Source organism: Hippocampus comes, unplaced genomic scaffold, assembly GCF_001891065.2.
Source record: "Hippocampus comes isolate QL1 unplaced genomic scaffold, H_comes_QL1_v1.1 scaffold12, whole genome shotgun sequence".
Taxonomy (NCBI): domain Eukaryota; kingdom Metazoa; phylum Chordata; class Actinopteri; order Syngnathiformes; family Syngnathidae; genus Hippocampus; species Hippocampus comes.
In genome coordinates, this window is record NW_017805478.1 from 807,690 (window position 1) to 814,843 (window position 7,154).

Sequence of the window (7,154 nt, forward strand, 5' to 3'; positions counted from 1 at the left end):
GTAAGCTTGATCCCCAAGCGATGGACTGCAGTCACTCACTCGTATTCCTTTAGTTCTGCTGGAGCTTTTTTTTTTTTTTTAACTGCCCTGTTTTATTCTGGGAAAGGCAGGTGGCCAGCGAAGGGAACGTAGGCGGACTCCAGCAGCCTGGTGCCGGAGAGTATCTGTCTGACACTGACAGCCGCTCCACTGTCTGTATGAGAGTCCCACTAAATCCTCCCCCCTCCCTCTCTCATGTGAACACACACACACACAAGCACACACTGGCCCTCCTCAAGTGTGACGCAGCAATTGCACTTCTCTCCTGTGTTTCTATTTCAAAAGAAGCAAGTTCTTACACCTCCCTCTTTTTTTTTAATTCATGACAGCAGTCATGTTTTGTTTTGGACAAGTGCTTTTAATAATTGATGTCAACATGCAAATGGCATTTTACTTCAGCTCGTACTGTTGTTGTTTCAAATGAAAAGGTCATTTTGGAAATAGTGACATCGTTAACATCACGAAATGAACCTATGAGTCATGGAAAAATGTTTGGGACTCCTTTAGGATTTGTATTTAAGTACCCCTGCTGGACGATCAAAAATACTGGCAACCAGTGCTTCTCAATTATTTGCCTGCTCCGACCCCCCTACCCCAGAAAGAAGAAACACCCCCACCCCCACCTCCAGAAATCTGTTTTTTTAGTCAGTCAAAGAAGAGATTTGAAGTGTATCAATTTACCTGAATAAATAAATATACGGGATTGCCACCGCCACCTAGCATCGTGGATGTGCAATTACACGTTATTATTGTATGGCAAAAAAAAAAAAAAAAAGATGGATGTTACCCAGATTACACACGTACCCCCAACATCGCCCCAAACAAGCAGTTTGCTCGATTTGCTCAATCAATAAAAATTCTGATCTTAAAACAGAAATATTATTTCAGATGAGCAAGCTAGATCAAAATGTCATGAAAAGTATGAATACTGAAGTGATGCGAACTTGCAAAAGAGCATTTCAATGGTTAGTATGTGAGTATATGTCACTTGTATATTGTTGTGTTATTTGAAGTAAATCCATTTTCTGTCCACAAAATTGTACAAGTGCCAGTGGCACATCTGATTTCTCACGGAACAGTGGTTCTGTATCACCGCTACAATGCATCTACCCAACGAGTCATCTATTAGCATTCAACTAACCCTGCTTTTCAATCATGTACTTCATCTGCTCAGATTCTAAATTCAACAATGACAACTCGCGTGATTGAAAGTGCACTGTTGAACAATGGCACCCTCTTGAGGCTGTAACTTCAAAACGCGAGCACGGTGCTGTTAATCATCCATCCACGCGTCTATTTTCGAACACTTACCCCGGTTCAGGGTCAGTGGTGAGCTGAATCATAAACCAACTAATGTGCACTTCCCTGTAATATATTATACACTTTCAGATGTGCAGGTGAATAGCGGCAAGTTGTTGTCAGCTCATGTTTTCGATACTGCCACCATTGCGTGCTTTCCCACGGTGGTGTGGCACCCCACGCTCAGATACTTAAATGTCATCATCAGCCCCAGCTTTTGCTGACGTGTGAAAATGATTTGTCAAACAGTTGCAAGTGGTAGAAATGAGTCAGGTGGTAACTTTCACCTCGATCCAGGAACCGTTCCGGCTCTGATTTTTTTTTTTACTCAGAAGGCCAAAAATTGACCGGTCGACCTTCTCCCTCTTTACAGAAGAGTAACTTAAAAAAATAAGGATGGAAATACTGGCTTTTATAGACAGTATATGAGAGATTGTAGCCTTGGGAAGCAGGCCAATGAATCCCATTTGCTCCCAGGGGGGTGAGGCCGGTGCCCTCAATTGCAGACAGTAAAAGCGTTTGAAAGCATTTTGGATAAAAGCCCAATAAAAAGTGCAGTCCGTTGACAATTGCCTGCATCGCGGGGGCTTCTTGCGTGTGAAAGGTGTAAACACCATCTGTGCATGATAATCCACCTGGAATATCTCATCCACTGATTCTACGCAAGAGGCTATTGTAAAATGATTTGATTTCTTTTTAAAATCAAAAGGTAGGGGTGTCACAATACATTTTTTGACAGATACGCGAGAGCGAGAGAGAGATCTATCTATCTATATAGAGATATAGATATCTCTATATAGATAGATAGATGGATAGATATAATAGAGATTGATTTTGTGGTGGTGCTGTGTTGATGTTGGAACACAAGGGTATATCGTATACAGTATAAGGCAATATAAGGTACCGTATCATACCACCTTTAACTGTGTGGTATTAAGTTAAGCAAAATGGGTTTTGTTTTTTTTATTCGTTTGATTGTTTTACTCCCTGAAAAGAAATGACTCTGGAGACGTTTTGACATCTTGGTGAAGTTGCCCTTACTTCATCGCAAGAGGAATCGTTTGATAGGCAAGTGAGTGTGCATGATTACTTGTAAAGTCAACCTTGTGAAGTAAACAGCAACGTGACATGGCTCCAATAGAACAATTACTTCAACAGATTGCCATTCGAATGTGACGGGTGTGTCATATCAGCTGATTTACATCTCTCCTATCTTCAACACACACACACACACACACACACACACACACACACACACACACATACACACACTTTGCAGAGAGAAAGCATTATTGTTATATTGTGCCCATATGTTTCCTAACCTCAGCGCTTCCTGAACTTTCAGCCCTGCGTTCACGTCGCATGCTTCGTCATCCATGATGATAAAAGACAATAAAGCCACTTTTTTTTGACAGATTTATAATCGAGATTAAAATCATCCTTGGACATGAGATTTTTTTTTTTTTTTTTTTTTTTCACAAAGAAATCCCAACTTTCTCACACACAGATATCACACATCACCCCACCAGGCCCCGCCCCTTAAAGGCACATATCCAACACAGATACAGTACTAAAAAACATCCAGAATTTTCAGTTTTGTGCTCACAATTTTTTTGTGTGTGTGTTCAAATATGTCTTTGAAATTCGACACAACACAGAGAAAAGTGTGGTTTAAAAAAGTTGGATGACGGGCGTAAAAAAAGAAATTCGCTTTAATCCTGCAATACTTCTTAACGGCTCCCCTCCGTTTTTTTTTTTTTTTTTTTTTATGCACAGAGAATGCACATCTTTTTCAAGCGATTCCATTCAACTGGGTGTGCACATACACTTCCAATCAGCCAAGTTATCTTCTCAAGTTTACTTTGGTGTGTCCACAATTTCTTTTATTATCCAAACTTGTCAGGCAACTGCGTCCTTGGCCATTTGGCCGGGCAAATAAACGGTCATTTGGACAAAGCAAGTCTGCTTTCTTGAGCACTGATTTGCTCTTTCTCAAAATGTTTTACCAACGGTGTACTTTCATATTCATTTTGGCAAATGTGTTGTTGTTGTTGTTTTTTTTTTTTTTTTTTTAACGTTACCCCTGCTTTCAATAACACAAAGCTAAACGGAGCGAAGTATGAAGTTCCGGTACTTTTCCTTTACGTGCGGCGACCAAGTTCAAGTCAGTCTACTACAAATCCAGTTCAGTAAATGACCTCAATGGAGGAAAAAAACTGTCATGGGATGTAACATGTCATCTTATCAGTGCGTGTAAATGCTACACACATCGTCATGTTTATATGATGAGTCCTTGTGTAGTGGGTGTGTTTATTGCCTCCAATTAGGTAACAAAAAGCACGGATTCCCACCTGTTGGCTCATCGCAGACACTGTGATAGACTAAATAGACTTGGTTAAATTAGCAAGACTTCCATACATTGATGTGCCGTGCTATTTTTCTTCAAAACAACCTCATGCACATGGTGGCCCAAAAGTCATGATACACTTTCTCCATTTTCGATTCAGGTATTGCTCAGACAATTTTCATGAGAGTGGCGTTGCAAAATTGCCATGTGGAAATGACTGTCGCTGGTTTAGCGCAAAACCCCAAAAGTGATCTTCAAAAAATAGAAAACAGGAAGTGGATCGTAAGCCAACAGACCACGAGGTTCTTCCAATTGACTGTACTAAGCGAAATTTAAGGCGCAAGCATCAAGCATCTTTTGTGACTTGAAATATCTCTCAGAGCGAGAGCAGCGCACAGGCTAAGTGTTAGCCGCGCCATTTCACACAGGACATGCCTGTGTTTTTACAATGCCATTTACGCATGACAATATGCGTCAATGTTTAACCCTCAACCCCAGACATTGTTTTCCCATTTGGCTTCCTTTTTCTCTCTCTTTTTTTTTTTTTTTTTTAAATGGGACCTCTTACGTTTCAGTGGCAGTTATCCAGCCCTGACACAAATTTCCACAACGCACAGTATTTATGTGTGCCATGCTCAAGACGGCGGCTTTAACTGCGCTTCAGAGTTTATGCAGAACGGCCGTCTGAGTGAATTCATAACAAAGACAAAAATGCCTTTGACACCTTGGCACTAAGTAAAATAAAATAGTGTTTAGCAACACCCGCACACTGCAAAACGTGATTGAAAACAAAGCGTGAGCCGCATTATCAGTCCAAAGCCCACGCACGATTTTATGAAAGGCGCCCGATCTTACTTCTAGCTTTGGTTAATAATTGCATAAGAAAGGAAAACTGATTAGATATCTGCCCCCACTTACCAAGGAAAAACAAAACAAAACACAAAGTCAAATGTGTTGAAAACTGGAGCACGTTTTGGCTTGGAAAAGTGACAAGAAAGTCTTAGCACTTAAAGAAATGAAATATTATATTGCTTAGTGATATGCAAATATCACTAAGCAATATAATACTATCACAGTGCGATTAGATAAAAATCGTCCACGGTATGATAATGATTGAGCTCTGATTGTGGATTGTTGTTTCGACTCGCACGAGGACATCAAAGCAGTTTCTGCTGGAAAATGCTTGATTAAAATGCAGCGACATCACGTGGAAGTGAATTTCCGTCCTTTTTTTTGTTCTTTCTTTCTTTGGAGAGGGAAACAATACATTGAGGTTTATTTTTGTTGGTATTGTGTTTGTCCGATATCTTATCATCACATCGACCCTTTGCCTCGCAAAATGATGCGCATCATATTGTCAGAGCAAAGTGTCGGTGACGACCGATCATGTGATGCATTAACCATTGTCAAGGAGGTGACACCTTTTTCCGCTCAAGTTTGCTGACATGACATTAAAAAAAAAGCATTTGGACAATGAGCCGCTGATAACTGGAGTTCAGGTGCCGCGCGGGTCACGGTAAATACCTCAGTCCCCCTAGCGGGAGCGCTCAGTGGCACTTTAAGGACTCGAGAGGGGAGGACACTCAGCAGACGAGAGGAGATAAGCTCGCCGTAGCGACTGAGGGACGTTTCAACCGTGACACATTCACCATGAAGCTGAAGCTACCAAACCCGGGGCTGGATGATCGGATCCCCTCTCATGGGGAACTGGAGAAGCTGGAGATGGAGGAGGCGGGAGACAGGCCCAAATGGGATAACAAAGCCCAGTACCTGCTCACCTGTGTGGGCTTTTGTGTGGGGCTGGGCAATGTCTGGAGGTTTCCTTACTTGTGCCAAAGCCACGGAGGAGGTAGGCTGCTTGCGAGACGTAAAATCGGTGCCGATGACATGGAAATGGACATTTTACAAGCTATGTCACTGATTGGTTGCTTTCGCGAGCTTTGTGCAAGTTGATCGCTTCCCTGTGACTATCCTCCCAGGTGCATTTATGATCCCCTTCCTGATCCTGGTGGTTCTGGAGGGAATCCCGCTGCTGCACCTCGAATTTGCCATCGGACAGCGGCTGAGGAAAGGCAGCGTGGGCGTGTGGAGGTCAATTAATCCTTACTTGACTGGAGTCGCGGAGTCGGTGGGTAAAAATGACTGCTTCAAGTGAACCCTGGTTATTTGCGAGGGATTGGGAATGCCACGGGCAATTGACACCCCCACTAAAAAGGATTAGCGTTGGAGTGTGGAAAATGTTAAGGATTCGGCTTACTGATTTACAACATAATTCCTTGACACCATGATTCCACAAGATGGAAGCAAAGCTTTTTTTTTTCTTTCCTTTTCTTCATGACACTCCTCAATTTACTTCAGCATAGTTCCTAGACTCTAAGATACAGCGCCAAAAGTCATCATTTGGAATGTGGGACTTTTCCAGGACCAAACCGCAAATATTCAGGGAATCACTTTTGAAAAATGATCCAACGGCAGTCAGGTTCACGGTGTCGTATCGTTGCAGGTGTGTCCTCTTTGCTGGTGTCTTTTTTGGTGGGCATGTACTACAACACCATCATGGCTTGGATCATGTGGTACCTCTTCAACTCCTTCCAGGATCCTCTGCCATGGAGCCAGTGCCCCCTCAATGCCAACCGCACAGGTACGACCAATGAGAAGCTCCAAAAGTTCAGCAACCGATGTTAACGTTGCTCACGATTGAGCAATTTTGATGTCAAATCAAATAAGCGCACGTCAGCAATGCGTCGCAATTTAAAATGTTTGGATTTTAATCCAATTATATCAAATCCGATGAGATAGCTGGATAGTTAATGATGTCATAGCAAAGATGGAAGATCAGAGCACTTGCAACATGCATACTAATGACCACTAGAGGGCATATTGGCCCAGTATCTGGGTAGTGATATGAATTCATTGAATGCAATTACAAAACACGTCAGGTATTTATCCTTTCACAGAGAGTGAGAGAGAGAAAGAGAGTTCTATATTATATATGTATAATATATCTTACATGTAATATGCTGTAAATTGGGAATTTCTCCATTGTGAGACAAATAAAGGTTTTCTTATCTTATCTTCTTCTAATGATGAATAATGAAGGTGTGGCCCACCTCATGTTGCCATATGTCACGCAGCGAGGTGGTGGTGGACCCCAAAAGCGGGCAAGAGGGAGGAGCAGGGTGTATTTGAAGAAGTGTATTGATAAAACACAGAAAACTAAACCCTAAACAAAGTCCAAAGTATCAAACAAAAACCATGACTGAAGCTCAAAACTATCAAAAACAGAAACATGACCTAAACATGAAAAACAAACAAACGTGACAGCAGCAAAGAGCAACAATGACCCAACAATGAGTGCTCGGGCGGGCGGGAGTCCTTTTGTGCCACTATTTACCTAACGACCAACAGGTGTGCAACTGCAGGGAAAAGCCCCACAGTGCCACCTGTTGGTCACAAACCGAAACATGAC

At 42.1% G+C, this 7,154-nt stretch overlaps 1 pseudogene; it reads left to right on the forward strand.

Annotated features, from left to right (window-relative positions):
• The first annotated feature begins 5,142 nt into the window (after positions 1-5,142).
• LOC109519185 (sodium-dependent neutral amino acid transporter B(0)AT1-like) overlaps positions 5,143-7,154 on the forward strand; it is a 5,886-nt pseudogene continuing 3,874 nt past the window's right edge.